This window comes from Lepidochelys kempii, chromosome 23, assembly GCF_965140285.1.
Source record: "Lepidochelys kempii isolate rLepKem1 chromosome 23, rLepKem1.hap1, whole genome shotgun sequence".
Lineage (NCBI taxonomy): Eukaryota > Metazoa > Chordata > Testudines > Cheloniidae > Lepidochelys > Lepidochelys kempii.
The window spans coordinates 10,204,148-10,220,067 of record NC_136402.1 but is presented as its reverse complement, the minus strand read 5'-3'; the positions used below and the strand labels follow the sequence as shown (position 1 = coordinate 10,220,067).

The following is a 15,920-nucleotide window of genomic DNA, read 5'->3' as shown; positions in this document are numbered from 1 at the left end:
AAGCCTCTATAAGGACAGAATTTGGACTCCAGTGATTCTGACAGTGAGAGCGAAGACAAACAACATGGTACCCATGGCATGGTGACTCTGAATTCAGAGGCAGAAACATTCCTTCCACGGCTGGGAAATGGAGGTGTTGTTGATCTTGTAAACTTGAAGACAGATGACTAGTCTGATGTGACATCCACATCAGCCAATGAAAGACATGAATGGCAAAATGTGACCATGGACCCTGAAACCATCAGTGCACAAGAGGACAGATCTCGAGAACAACCCATTGTCACCTGAGGTCCTCTGACTAGAGAGGGAAGAGCCCCCCAGACACTGACCTATGAACCTACTCATCAGTGTCTAATTCCAGCTACTGGTGAATGCACCATGGCTTTATCCTTGTGTTTACATGCTGTACCTAGTACCTATTCCTGTATCTTATCCTGCATTCTCTCCAAGATTAATGTAAATGAAGAGACATTGGCTTCTGGTTTGGATATTGCTCTAGAAAAGGGGTCGATAGCGCTACATAGTTAGTTTTATGTTTCTTGAGTAGATGTTTTTTATGTCTAATGACTTTGTCTTACATGGTTATACCACTTACCATGTGGGAGCTGGTATTTCATAAGATTTGAGGATCTCTGGGGATTTAAACTGTTCAGAACTGGCTATTTGGTTGGGCAATGGAACAACCCTTGACACAGACATTTCCTGCTTAATGTGAATTAAACCAAAGAGAGATGCAAAAGTTTCCAGATCTGATGAAAAAGGAGCAAGACAAAAGCTCATCTGAGACCGAAAGCACGAGCTTGTGGAAGTCATAGGTGTCTGCTAATAAGCCAAATGGCTGGACGGAATGTTTTATATTTTGTTAATGGGAATATTTGGGGGATATTATATTTCCACAGGAGGAGTGTAGCACTGATATGGGAATGTCAGGGTTCTACATACCTGCATCCTGTATCTCTAAGGCTGTGTCGTGTCCCTTTAAGGGTTTGGAGATCTGCTAGCGAGGCTAAAGAGGAACAGTGGGGATGCAAGCTGCACCCCCAGGAGGGTTTCTGTCATTCTCCAGGGGGACCCAGCGGGTTGCAGCCTGCGTTTGTTTGGGGAGTTGGACATTAGGTTTAATAAAATTCCATTTTTAAAACCATCCCTGGTCTGGCAGTGTAACACATGCTCTGACCACCAGACCCCTACAGTCCCAGATCCAGCAGAGTTGGGGGTAACAGCTTGCACCCAGATTCTGGTCTGGTCAGGTTGGTGGAATTAACACAGCTCATCCCCCCAGTTCCCCTGGGTGTCCCCTGTGCAGCACAGAGACGTGGGCAGCAGTTGATGGGGTTGTGGTTTGTTGGGAGTGGCAGGGACCTTGGTTTGCTCTCACTGAGCATCACAGGCTCCCTGTGCCTGCCGCCCCCTGCTCAGTTCCTCATTTGAGCTCCTGGGGCATCAGACTCCATGGAGCTGGGGACTGGGGTATTTGGAGCAGCACTGAGGGGTCCCTCGCTGTCCCATCATGTGGTGTGAGCTCACTGCCCTTTTTCTCCATGAGTGCCAGCTTGGGCGAGGGTCTGAGGCCAGCACTTGTGTCAGTGGGGCAGGATCGGAGACAAGGGTGAGTTGGCTGTTCAGGCAGCGTGAGAGGCTGGGTGCTGAGTACCAAAGGGGCCAGAGGGCTGGGGGAACGTTTGTCTTAATAATGGGGAGGTGAGTCAGGGAAAAGAGGAGCTGAGACCTGAACCTTCACTCCAAAATGGAAACAATATCCTGCACCCTGATCAGGTTGCCCGGGGTCAAGCCAGAGTCACTCATCGCCTGCAAAGGCAACAGGGCTAGATTCTGATCTCAGCTCCCCTCAGGTTTCAGAGTAACAGCCGTGTTAGTCTGTATTCACAAAAATAAAAGGAGTACTTGTGGCACCTTAGAGACTAGCCAATTCATTTGAGCATAAGCTTTTGTGAGCTACAGCTCACTTCATCCGATGAACCCAGACCTGGGCTTTGAGATTTGTGGCTGCTGGTAATTTTTGTAATGTAGCCATAACCTAAGAGCTGAGAACACTTGGGGCTGGAGCAGTGCAGAAACTTCAGAAGGTGACAGAGGTGTGCAGTGGCAGAGTGGGCAGTGACCGGAGTGGGCAGAGGCATCATTTGATTTTCCTGCATTCCTCCCCTAAGGCTGGAGCTGAATGCACCTAACGGCACCCCTAGACCCTAGGACTTCACTTACGGTGGACAGCAAACTAAGAGTGCGGTGTCATGGACAGAAAGGGGAGTGGTGTGTTAACGGGACATTTGTCCGCTGGTCTTTCAGAAAGGGGGAAACTGAGGCAAAGCCACTGCTCCACCTGGGGCCAGGGATTTACCTGTTGTTTGCATACGTTTGAGTCATTGTTGTCATGTTTTCTCAAATTAATGCCATTCTTCCTTCTCCCCTTAATAAAATATTTCTTTTGTCGCACACAGACTCAGTGCTTGCAAGACAGGAAGTATTGCTTCTTAGAAACACCCAGGGCTGGTGTTTAGTTTTCCCAGATTTCTGGGTGGGAGCTGAAGCCAGTGTTGTGTTATAATTTTGAGAGGAACCCCTATATATTGAAGCCAGAGCTGGAACTGGAAGAAGGGTTACGTATGTATTGCAGAGGAGTTTAATCTCCTCCTTTGTACAGAGCAACCCTTATGCCCTGGCACCAACTCTTTCAGAGGATGGTCACAGCTCCTCCCAGGGCCATCATCCGCCCTGGGGCTCACAGAGATGGTGGGTTTTGCGCAGATCTCTGTATGCAGAAAGACACAGGACTTCAAAGCGGGAGACACAAACCCTGCCCCTCAGTCTGTCATTCTGTCCCACAGAGGGGTATTCTGGTGCCTCCCCTTGTCTAATGTCCCCTTGGTAATAAATCCAGTGACAACACAGGTCTGTGGAGTTCTTGGAACTGGCGGTCTTGGGTTCTGATCTCTTCTCCCCCAGGGTAAAATGAAAGAAACCCGCTGAGTGCAATGGGGTGAGGGCCAGATTCTGATACATTACCCTGAATCTATCTATCTATCTATCTATCTATCTATCTATCTATCTATCTATCTATCTATCTATCTATCTATCTATCTATCTATCTAATGAACACAGTTCTGATAAGGCAGCTGCTGGCTGGGAGCCTCCTCTGTACAGCCTCAGATCAGGGTAAGCCTGGGGAATTTAGGAAAGACCTCCCTGCTCTGCAGCTAGCCCCTCCATCCCAAATGTAAAGGTGCTCCTTTAATCTGAGATTCCACAGAGTCTTCCCATCCCAGCCCCAGTACCTGTCCATGTGGTCCCTGGGCTGGATGGAGCTGGTGATGTTTCAAGCCCGGTGGGGTGGCAGCTTGGGAAAGACAGGGCCGCACCTTCCTGGGGGCCACCGACTCGGCCGTGCCCTGTGCCATCCTGCTGGAACTGGCCACGGCCTTGGACGTGGAGCTGCTGAAGGCCAAGGAGCAGGTGAGAGCTTCCCAGGTTGGGGATTCTACTCTTGTCTTGGGGAAAGGAATGGAGTCTAGTGTGCAAAACCGGGAGGGATGGGAGCCGGGACTCCTGGGTTCTATCCCGAGCTCTGCTGCTGTCCTGGGTGCAGTCCCCTCACCTGTCCAGCAGTGCCAGGTGTTGAGTGATCCCCGTGTCTCTCCCCAGGGCTCTGAGGTGACGCTGCAGCTGCTGTTCCTGGACGGTGAGGAGGCCTTCCGGGAGTGGAGTGAGAGGGATTCCCTGTACGGGGCTGTCCATGGCCAAGGCTCAGCACCAGCCGGGCACCAGCCAGCTCCAGGCTATGGTGAGAGCTGCCCGCCTGCCCCTCTGAGGAGTTCTGCATGGGGGATCTTTCAGGCTGGAGGGAGATGGTGAGGGTGCCTGTCCGGGGTAGGCGGGGGGCTCAATCTGTCTGCACTGGATCTTGTACCAATCCCTCCCTCAGATCCTCCTGGGGTGACTGGGCCCCTACAGATTTAACCCCTCATTGCCTCCTTGCAGAGCCTGTTTGTCTTGCTGGACCTGCTGGGGGCCCGCCACCCGACCATCCAGAACCACTTCCCCTTCACCGCCTCCTGGTTCGACCGGCTCGTCGGCATCTGTACCAAACCTTCCTTTCTTCCAGGGGTGGGAGGGGGCTTGCCCCCCCAGACACTTGTAGCAGGACAGCTACCTCCTCCCCCGCCCGCCAGTCCTGATGGTCCTGCGTCTGTCTGACAATGAATAAAGGTGCCTGGGTTCTAGGCCCAGCTCTGGGAGGGGAGTGGGGTCTAGTGGTTAGAGCAGGGGGGCTGGGAACCAGGACTCCTGGGCTCTATCCCCAGCTGTGAGACAGAGCTGGGAGTTGGGGATTCAGTCCCCGGGGCTGTTGACCTGGCATCTTTCACCAATACTTTATTTCCCTCAAACACGACTTGTCAGGTTTGAAATCTCCCCTCCCTCCCTGGCAGCGTCTCCAAGTCCTCAGGGAGCTCTGTTGTGAGCGGCCAGGTGTAGCCCCCTGTGGGGCTCATTCTGCCGTGCCCCAGCCTGGCAGGTCCCAGGAACCAGTCCATTCCTCACTCTCTTCTCTGTGTCGCCCAGAGAAGCGTCTGCACCGGCTGGGCCTGCTGCAGTCCCACCCCTGGGAGCAGACGTACTTCCAGAGGGAGCCTGTCTATGGGCCTGTCGAAGAGGACCACGTCTCCTTCCTTCGCAAAGGTACCTGTCCTGCCCCCTGCTACCGTTCATCCAGGTGCAGAGCAGTGTGGGATGGACAGCTGGGGAGGCCTCCCCAGGGGAGCCAGGGAGGAATGTGTGCAGACAAAGTGTGGTGAGACTCCCCCAGGCTGCCACACAAGCCTGGCCTCATGAGTGGAGCAAGGGACTGAGACCTGGGTTCAGGTCCTGGCTTTGCCACTGCCCTGCTGGGTGACTTTGCTGCTGTCTTCCTCAGTTTCCCCATCTGTGAAGTGGGGGGAATCATTCTGACCCCCTTTGTAAAGTGCTTTGGGATCCCCTGAGGACAAGGGCTATGCAAGAGCTAGGTGTTATTTACAGGGGTAAAATGCTTTATAGATGATGTTTGCCTGCCTGGCACACTTCACCCCAGAGGTGGCTGCATTTTGAACTTAGGCTCTGGGATCCTTGGGGTGAAAGACTTTATAAACATATCATTGCTATCTAGCCACTTGGCCCTGACTCGCTTGATGTCTCTGGCCAATCTGGTTCCCATAATGCACCTGGGCCAGCTGCTCGTTGCTAGGTCAGGGGAGCACACGGCTCCTAGATGTAAGGTCAGGTCGTGCCTGAGGGCCTGGCTCCATCTACTGAGACAGTGTGCGCATTTAGAATGTCGCCCGTCGCCCGCTAGTGGCTGGGCCACATGGGGATAATAGTCTACTACTGCTGACAATAGTGGAATTACTCTTGTAGCTCCAGCAGTAGAGGCTGGTGCTTGCAGTGATGCAGATCCTGGGTTGGATCCCTGCTGACTATCCATGTATCTGTCTGGCCGCAGGAGTGCCGGTGCTGCACCTCATCGCCATCCCTTTCCCGTGGGTCTGGCACATGATGGAGGACACGGAGCAGAATCTGCACCCCCTGACTGTGGAGAACCTCTGCAAGATCCTGGCTGCCTTCCTGGCCGAGTACCTGTGGCTGTGGCTACCCAGAGCCTCCCCTGGCAAGGGAACCAACCCCTCTCTGGGCCTCGCAGGATCCTTCGCCCCTCCTAGGCCGAGCTCCATGGGGCCAGCAGCCAAAACACCCTAGGGACCAGGCAAGGTGGCTTGGGGGGCCCGGGCTGTGGCAGCCCCGCAGGGTCTTGGGGAGGTGTTACAATGCTGGGAGGATGGGAAGGGAGATTGTGCTGAGTCTGTTCCGGGGCTGCAGCGGGGCTGTGGCCGGCCCAGGAGTGAAACCTCTTGCTTGAGCCCCTTGAGCCCCTTCCTGGGCTTTACACGCCCCCCAGAGCTCCAGCCGCCAGGGCCTGGACTAGCCTTTTCCCAACAGGGAGCCTGGATCCCAGCTGGTCGCGTCCCCCAGGGTCCACGGCTCAGAAGCAGAAATAACTGGGCTGAACCTGGACTGTGCCAGGGGCAGGACACGGGGGGCTGCGGGGGGGCCAGACCTGCACTCTCTGCAGCACGGCCTCCAGCTGCCAGCCCACCAGGGGTTGCTCCTGTTTACGGGGCCCGTCCAGCCCTGGGGTGCTGGGCTCCCAGCCTCGCTCGGGGGCTGCTCCACAGCGACTCTCGTAACAAAGAGCTGCCCTGTCAGTGCTGTTGCCCCCTTCCCACATGCTGGGCAGCCCTGGGCACTGTGGGGCTGGGACACTGCTCCTGGCATGGCTGTTCCCTCCGCTCCGGCCCCTCCTGCCAGTCTCCAGCCGCAGCCCCAGCTCCCATCAGCAGGCGCAAACCCCAGCTCCCCTCCCCTTCCTTCAGCTCAGGGCTGCCGGGCCTGACTGTGTGTGACCCATGCGGAACCAGCACCCCCTTGGTTCCTCTCCACCTCCTCCCTCTGGATTGAGAGGCAGCACAGCCTAGTGGGCAGAGCACTTGACTGCACCCATGGGATCTGTTCCACGCTCTGCCACTAACTGGCCCTGTGAGTTTGGGTAAAACCCTTTTCCCCTCCCTGTGCCTCAGTTTCCCCTCCCATCCTTTGTCTAATTAGACTGTGAGCTATTTAGGGCAGAGACTGTCTGTCTCATGTTCTGTGTATATAGCACCTAGCCCAAGGAGGCCTCTTAGTGCTAATCTGACAGACCATAATCACACCCTCTCAGCTCGCCCAGCCCAGCCCAGCGGCAGGGTGGTTATGGTTTAACAGGAGATGAAATGATTCCCGGCACTTCAACTTTTCATGTGCTAGAAGCTGGTTTATTGTCACTGCTCAGTAGCTCCCAAGCAAAGCAAGCACTAAGCCGCGGGGCGCTGAGGTAAAGGCAAATTGCACTTGAACTAAAAACCCCTTTGTGGGACTCTGCGACCCACCCGACGGGTCCTTCCCCGTCCAAACACTTTGCCCCCCTCGGTAAGAGAGGCTCGTGGGAACGGACTGTCGGGGCGAAAGGGGCGAGCGCTGAAAGCTTTGAGAGGCAGACCCTGCGGGGGCCAGGCAGAGCCAAGTGTCAGGGCTCAGGGACACTTGGGTTCCCTTTGTGGGGGGTTAACTAGCGACTGGTTTCTGGGGGATTCCAGATGAAATCTTCGCTGCAGAGCTCGGGGGGGCTGGGGGCAGAGGTGGATTTGACTCTGGAATTGATCATTGCTCAGACGTTTCACACGGGAATGGAGGCGATGTTTCCTGAGCTGCCCAGGGATTGGCAGGGCCGTCGCCACAGAGCTCGGCTGAGGCTTGGCCCCACCCCCCTGGACGCTGTAAGACCCTGGGCGTGGCTGTGTGTGGACCTGGGCTAAGCTGACATGCCCGTTGCGGGCGGGAGCGAGGGGCTAGGCCTGGCGTCTGCCGAAGGAAGTAGCCTGGGGGAGGCAGGTGGCTCCCAGGCGCCATTAGAAATCTGAGCCCCCGGGGGTGGGGGAGGCAGCAGAGCCCAGGGGAGACGGGAGCGTAACCCCAACTCTCAGAGCCCTGCTCTCCGGGCCCCAGGAGGCAGCAGGTGGGCGAGAAGTGAGAGGCCGCCCCCTGCTGGGGGGCAGAGGTGTAGCTCAAGCAGGCAGAAGCCGCGGGTGGGGTCACCGATGGGCGCAGGGGCTGCCCCGAGGCTGCAGGGACTCAGGCTTCAAACTCAGGCCACTGGCTTATGGCCTCATAGAGGGCGTCCCCGGGGCATTGGGTTGACTTCACGTTGCAATGCCCCTTCAGGGTGTAGCTTTCACTCAGGAAGCCCCTGTAGACAGCACATTGGATCAGGCTCTTGGCAGCGGTCAGGGTGGTGTTGTCAGGGGCTGTTTCTGCAGGACACCAGCAGCCCCCTGTTAATTTCACACACGCCCCTGGCCCCTCTCTGCTGCTCAGGGGATGTGAATGTGGCCTGAGTAAATAAACACCCTCTAGCCCCGTTCTTGATTGGCCATGTCAGTGTCTTTCTCCCCCACCATTGTGTTTGGTAATGCGGCTCCCCGCCTCCACACACACATTTGCTTCGCCACGCTCCCCCTCCCCCTCCCTTTCCTGACCCTGTGCCCCAGCCCAGTGCCCCACCGTGGTGGAACCAAGAGCAGCTGTGAACTTCCCAGTTCCCCTGGGGGCCTAGCAGGGAAATCTGTACAGACGGGAGAGAAGCTGCCCAGGAAGCTGATTCCCAGTGACTTATCGTTCCAGTTCTTGGCATGGGCCCCCATGCTGCTCCAGCCTCTGCCCTTGTAGACTCTCATCTTCACCTATCAGGAAGCTGCAGGCAGAGCGCAATGTGAGACCCGCATGGGCACGTCGGCCGCACCCTCCCCTCCCCATCGCTCTCGGCAGCTCCCCCAGGGTCGTCGCTGGCCCGGCCCGGGTTTGAACCTGGGACCATCAGAGCTAGAAGCTCAATCCTCTGCCATGGAGCTAAAGACCCACTGAGGAAAAGGACTGGAATGGAGGGGCCCTAACCTGTATTGCACTGTTTGGCCATTAGGTGGCGCTGTGTGTAACACCCCTTATGGAAGGCACCAAGGGCCCCACCTGGACAGAGCTGGGGGTCGAGTGAGGGCTGTAGCGGGCCCAGATGTGGGGCAGGAGAACAGCGCTGGGAGCCGCTGCCCTGCAGGAAATTCCCAGCTGGGTTTCCATCTCCTGACATCACCATCTCAAAACATTTCACGGAGCAAAATCTCTGGCCAGGTTTTCGTTGCGGGACGTCAGGACGGCTGCAGGGAAACGTGTCAATAACGCCGGCATGGGGCGGTGTCACAGAGGCCTTTGCTGGCCCCCACCCCACCCCATTGCCACGGCTCCAGCCCCACACACAAATGCTGTAGGAGTGTAACTGTCCCAGGCTAGTTAACACATTACAGCCCCGGTGGGGGGACAATCCTCGGTGCTTACGGTGACAGCACTGCCAAGAACACATGTTAAACCAATCAGCGAACCCACCCACCTGCTAATGGGCTTACCAGGGATCCCTTCCCTGACTCCAGCCAGGGCTCCGGCCGGGGTGCAGCCCGTCAAACCCACCCACGGGCTTTTCAGTGCTTCCAAGCTCAGCACAGCTTCTGCTGCGAACATGACCCCTGGGAATCTGTGAGTGCCACAGGCCGGTCCCTCTATCTGGGAACAGGTCATTCACAGCCAGTGTCTCGCTCCCCAGGGCGTCGCTTCGAAAGGCTGGGGGCAGAGGTGGGAATTTGCATCCCCGCCTTGGCTGGTCGGTCGTTTTACAAGTGTCCTGTGATGGTTCTGACCCTTCCCAGGGTTTGCTGGAGTCATGTCTCCCCCAGAAGAATCACGTCCCATCCTCCCAGACTCCAGACCCATTTGCATTTGTAATACAATGAACTCTGGAAATACCCACACTTCGTCCAACCTGCTTTGTGCAGGGTCTGGGAGGGAACTGCCGTCTCTGGCCCATTTCCCCCTACAGAAATGGGTGGAACCAAGCGCTGTCCGGCATCCTTGGGGAACCCATTGACTTAGTGCCTGGACAGGTTTCTCCTCTGTCTGGCATTTCTGCCATGGCCTGTCACAATGTCAGGTTTTGACGTTGCGTTTAAGAAGCATTCTGCCATCATGCCAGCACCCGGCCTCCACAAACCCGCCCGGTCGGCTGGCAGCCTCCTACCCCAGTTCTCTCTAGAGCCCCTGAGCCGATCTCTCCCACGCCCCTCCTTACTCGGGGTGCCCCCAAACCTTTTCCTTCCAGCACACAGTTCATTTTCTTAACTTCCAACACGGCTCGGCTGCATTATTAACGATGAGGCTTGTCCTGCTCCATCACATCCTCCGGGTCCTCCTTGCACTCAGCCGGCTTCCCCGGTGCTCCCAGTGTCACCGCAGCCAATTGCTCCTGTGCTGGCCAATGAGCACTTCCACCATCCTCCGCCCGTTTCTGACAACCCCACGTCTGCACCGTCTCCTGAGCTCCTTCCCCTCGCCCGCCTTCCCCTTTCCTTGCGGCGCTCGCCAGCCGCCCATTGACTTCCCCATTTTGCAGCTTCCCTTTCTGAGCATTTTCTGTCACTTCCTTAAGCTTCTGATTAAAAGCCTCGCGCGCCTGATGCTGAGCTGCCGCCCCAGGTCATGCTTTCCCCTCCACTCTCTGGTCAGCCTCAGAGACAAGCAGTGCACACGTGTGATCCCACAGGCCGGCCGGCCGCTGTGCGGCCCCAGATCCTCCATGCATAACAGCACATTTCTTTACAAACAATCCAAGCCCTCCTTTACTATTTCGGCCATTCTTTGCCCGCATTTTACTCTTGATGGAGTTAACGTTTCGCTGGATCTAGTCTTACATCTCTTCTTCAAACTTTTCCCCTCCCCTGTAGGCCCCTAGACCGTCCCAGCCAGAGTCTCCACACACGGCTAGGTCTTTACTCCCAACACAGAGGTTGTTACCCTGCCCGGTCCGGTTCCAGCCGGTAAACTTGGGTTGGAGGATCCCCCAGGGAAGCAGATTTATTACCAATTCAGCTTCGATCTTACTTCCTACTTAAAGAGACCTCAAGGACCCAAGCCCCAGCCAGTATTTATTAGTTATTAGTACAGCGCTCAAACAGAAAGGCAGATCCATTACCAAGTCTGCTGAACCAAATTTTGCAGCCGTTGACGTAAACGACAGACTGATCCCCGTGATGTCTTTTGCCACGGCTTGCATACAGCCTTGCATTGGGAAAGAGGAAGAGATAAGCTGGAACTAAGTTACCTATAAGTAGTCCAAGCTGTATGCAAGCCATGGCAAAAGACATCACGGGGATCAGTCTGTCGCCTGCAAAATTTGTGTCTGGTAAATATCATAGACTTCCCAGCACACAATCACACATCTGCTGCTTAAGCATAAACTTTTACCATCACTATGTTATTTATACATTTCCATTTGTTTGTGGTTAGTACATTTCTCGCATAGTTGCGTGGCTACGCAAATAACAGGGCGCTAGGCTACAAACTTTAGCAAACTGGCATTTTTCACTGCCTGTGAGAGTTTAGCAGCATTCCCAAAGCATCTCGGGAGTTTGGGTCACCAGTTGGCCTGAGGTCTGTTAGTAATTTGGCCTCTACCAGTCAACAAACCTTTGTACTGGTTTTACGGCATCCCCATGGATGGGGTTGGGGGGTGTTGTAATGTTTTAACTAGACCGGTCCAGTTAAAGTCCTCAGGCTTTTGCATACACACATGGTCGGCCTGTGGAGTGACCTTGGTTAAGTCACGTCCCCCTTGTGTGCCTCAGTTTCCTCATCTATAAAGTGGGGATAGTGATGCCAACTTCCTTTGTGAAGGGCGTTGAGATCTGCTGGAGAAAGGGGCTAGCTCAGGGCCAGGTGTTATAACTGGGGAGCAAGAGGGTCTGTTGCTGCCCCAGGCAGGTCGTGGGAGCTTCGTGGAGCGGAGAGATGGTGGCAGACATGGGTAGCAGAGGGCGCTGTGCTGGGCTCCAGTGGGGCAGGTTGGTGGCAGAAGGGGCGGTCTCTCCAGAGTCCAGCAACGCACCCAACAGCCACGTGCCCTGATGCCTGACCCCACTGTCATCGCCCCCAGCACAGCCCCCAGCACCTCTCTCATGTGTGTCGGGGGGGAGGGGATTTCTGCTTGGGCTGCCCCCACGCGCTGGTGCTTAAACTCCAAAAGGAAGCTTACAAGCAGTGGAAATTTGGACAGATGACTAGGGAGGAGTATAAAAATATTGCTTGGGTATGCAGGGGTGTAATCAGGAAGGCCAAGGCACAACTGGAGTTGCAGCTAGCAAGGGATGTGAAGGGGAACAAGAAGGGTTTCTACGGGTATGTTAGCAACAAGAAGAAGGTCAGGGAATGTGTGGGCCCTTTACTGAAAGTGGGAGGCAGCCTAGTGACACATGAGGTGCAAGAAGGTGAAGTACTCAATGCTTTATTTGCCTCAGTCTTCACAGACAAGGTCAGCTCCCAGACTGCTGCACTGGACAACACAGTATGGGGAGGAGGTGAGCAGTGCTCAGTGGTGAAAGAACAGGTTAAGGACTATTTAGAAAAGCGAGACGTGCACAAGCCCATGGGTCCAGATCTAATGCATCCAAGGGTGCTGAGGGACTTGGCTGATGTGATTGCAGAGCCATTGGCCATTATCTTTGAAAACTCGTGGTGATCGGGGGAGGTCCCGGACGATTGGAAAAAGACAAATATAGTGCCCATCTTTAAAAAAGGGAAAAAAGAGAACCCGGGGAATTACAGACTGGTCAGCCTCACTTCAGTCCCCGGCAAATTCATGGAGCAGGTCCACAAGGGATCCATTTTGAACCATTTGGAGAAGAGGAAGGTGATAAGGAACAGCCAACGTGGAATCACCAAGGGCAAGTCATGCCTTCTGTGATGAGATAACTGGCTCTGTGGATATGGGGAAAGTGGTGGTTGTGATACGGCAAAGCTTTTGATACGGTCTCCCAAAGTATTACTGCCGGCAAGTTAAAAACGTATGGATTGGATGAATGGACTATAAGGTGGATAGAAGCTGGCTAGATTGTCAGACTCAATGGGTAGTGATCAACAGCTTGATGTCTAGTTGGAAGCCGGTATCAAGCGGAGTGCCCCAGGGGTTGGTCCTGGGGCTGGTTTTGTTCAACATCTTTATCAATGACCTGGATGATGGGATTAATTGCACCTTCAGCAAATTCACAGATGACACTAAGCTGGGGGAAGAGGTAGATACACTGGAGGGTAGGGATAGGGTCCAGAGTGACCTAGACAAATTGGAGGATTGGGCCAAAAGAAATCTGATGAGGTTCAACAAGGACAAGTGTAGAGTCCTGTACTTCGGATGGAAGAATCCCAGGCACTGCTACAGGCTGGGGACCGATTGGCTAAGCGGCAGTTCTGCAGAAAAGGACCTGGGGATTACAGTGGACGAGAAGCTGGATATGAGTATCAGAGTGCCCTTGTTGCCAAGAAGGCCAAAGGCATATTGGGCTGCATTAATAGGAGTGTTGCCAGCAGATCGAGGGACGAGATTATTCCCTTCTATTCGGCACTGGTGAGGCCACATCTGGAGTATTGCGTCCAGTTTTGATCCCCCCACTACAGAAGGGATGTGGACAAATTGGAGAGAGTCCAGCAGAGGGCAATGAAAATGATTAGGGGGCTGGGGCACATGACGCACGAGAAGAGGCTGAGGGAACTGGGGTTATTTAGTCTGCAGAAGAGAAAAGTGAGGGGGGATTTGATAGCAGCCTTCAACTACCTGAAGGGGGGCTCCAAAGAGGATGGAGCTCGGCTGTTCTCAGTGGTGGCAGATGACAGAACAAGGAGCAATGGTCTCAAGTTGCAGTCGGGGAGGTCTAGGTGGGATATTAGGAAACACTATTTCACTAGGAGGTTGGTGAAGCACTGGAATGGGTTACCTAGGGAGGTGGTGGAGTCTCCATCCTTAGAAGTTTTTAAGGCCTGGCTTGACAACGCCCTGGCTGGGATGATTTAGTTTGGATTGGTCCTGGTTTGAGCAGGGGGTTGGACTAGATACCTCCTGAGGTCTCTTCCAACCCTGATATTCTGTGATTGTCTGAAATGCAAGTGGTGCAAAATAATAGCGAGATGGCGCCCTGGTGATGCAAATCCAAGGCAGCATCCACACTGGGGCGGTCAATCTGAGCCAGGGGTGATGGGTTTTGTGATATGGTGACGTATCCAGGTAGGGGTTTCCTATCCCTTTTCCAGGGCTGGGATAGAACCCAGGAGTCCTGGCTCCCAGCCCCCCTTTCTAACCACTAGACCCCACTGTCATGGGGCCTCCTGGTGATACTCTGGAACTGCTCCAGACGAAGCCAGTCAGGACTCTGGGGAAGTCTCCTTTCTGTGAGCAGCCAGTCTTCAGGACACACAGCTCACACAACTTCCACCTTCCTGGGTCTGACCTCGGAGCATTCAGCATCCTCTGCCCCTCCGTGCACTTCCCACGGCGAGTCCACCCAGGTGGAGTCCTGGGGAAGCCAGAGGGTCCTGCACCCCAACTTCACAGTCAGACGTGACTCTCAGCCAGCCAGTAAAACAGAGGTTTATTAGATGACAGGAACATGGTCTAACTCAGAGCTTGTAGGTGCAGAGAACAGGAGCCCTCAGCTGGGTCCATTTTGGGTGGCAGTGAGCCAGAGAACCACGTCTGCACTTCACTCCACTTCCCCAGCCAGCCCCAAAGTGAAACTATCTCCAGCCCCCGCCCTCCTCTGGGCTTTGTCCCTTTTCCGGCCCAGGAGGTCACCGGATTCCTTTGTTCTCCAACCCTTTCGCTCTCACCTTGCAGGGGGGAAGGGCCCAGGCCATCAGTTGCCAGGAAACAGGGTGTCGGCCATTCTCTGTGTCCAGACCCCTGCACACACCTGCCCTCTAGTGCTCTGCAATGATCATACACCCTTATCCCACCACCTAGATACTTAAGAACTGCCTAGGGGAAACTGAGGCACCCCCACAATATTCAGAGGAAACATTAAGAACAGTCCCACTTCGTCACACCCCCTCCCCTCCCAGGGCTGGTGACAGAACCCAACGGTCCCAAGCTGCCGGGGGCTTTGGCCATGGGGTGTCAAACGGTCCCGTCTCTGCTTCCTCTCCCACCGCTGCAACGGTGCAGAAGCTGCTTTAATAGCAGCCTCCCCCTCCCCCGCCGCACGCCCCACTGAGTCTCAGGCCTTGCTAACGCTCAGTGCCACAGCAGCCCCAGGAGATGATTGCTGCGGGGGTGTCAGCCCAGGGGGAGGTAATGACTCCGAGAAGCAGGGAGAGCAGCAGCACCGTAGATCAGGGAGGTCTGGCAATGCCAGTGGCTGTCTGGGGTCTGGCAGCCCTGGCACTCAAAGCAGATTGTCAAAGGCCAAACCCCTCTCACCACCGGCTCTGTAGCTCCCCCTTGCTTTCGGTCTGTCTTAGGCACCATCCTGGCCCTCATCCGCCTGGCAGTCGAGCACCACCCAATCTCGATTGCATTTATTCTAACTGCCCCTTCAGGGCAGGGCCTGGCTGCTACCCCCACTGTAGAGGCAGGGAACCGCAGCACAGAGGGAATAATGGACTAGCCCGAAGCCAAACAGAGCATCTGTGGCAGAGCTGGGAAATGAACATGGGTCTCCTGGGTCCCAGGCTGGTACGTTCTCTTCCAACCTCCTGCCCCCTTCGTCCCTGGTTCAGTGGGAGCTGTGGGAGCTCTCTGGGGCACAGGAGCTGGCTGGTGCCCAGATGGAGCTACGTTGCCTACTGCACAGATCTCGCTTTTTCCAAACATTGAAAATGCTGCTACAACCATACCTGGGCCCGCCAGGATCCTTGCAGCTTGTCAGTGCTTAGCTGTGAACTGTGCTAGGTAGGGAAGATGAAACAGATCTTCCCTCACTAGCGGAGCTCTGTGTTACTGGGGATTCACTGCTGGCTCAACGCAACCAGCCCTCCTCAAATGGAGCCTATAAATCCTCAAGCCCTGCTGTTCTCCTTTGTATTTCTGTAGTGCCCAGGGGCCTCAGTCCCGGATCAGGGCCCCGCAGTGCTAGACATTGTACACACACAGCCCTATTCCCCCCACACTGGGTCTTCTGAATGGCCCCTGCTTGGGGGGTGGGGGGGCTCCTTTCCTCACCCAGTGTCTCCTGCTAGCAGAGATGCTCTGAGAGACGTCTACGCTCTGGGCCTCTGGGCTTCCCAGGCTGGGAGGCAAGCGTGGCTGTCTCCGAGCAATTCTGCTGACTCTCCAGCAGCTGCACGGCAGGTGTCCGAAGGCACCTCTAGTCCTCTCCAGAGCTCAGGGAGACTGTCCTGGCATCGGACTGTCCTGGGGAATGGAACAATGGCTCCGGGCAGACGGAGAATGCCTGTTCCCCCGGCAACCTCAATGC

At 55.3% G+C, this 15,920-nt stretch overlaps 1 pseudogene; it reads right to left on the bottom strand.

Moving 5' to 3' along the window:
* Positions 1–7,681: 7,681 nt before the first annotated feature.
* LOC144929783 (peptidoglycan-recognition protein SB1-like) lies at positions 7,682–9,796 on the bottom strand (annotated as a pseudogene).
* Between the last annotated feature and the right edge of the window lie 6,124 nt (positions 9,797–15,920).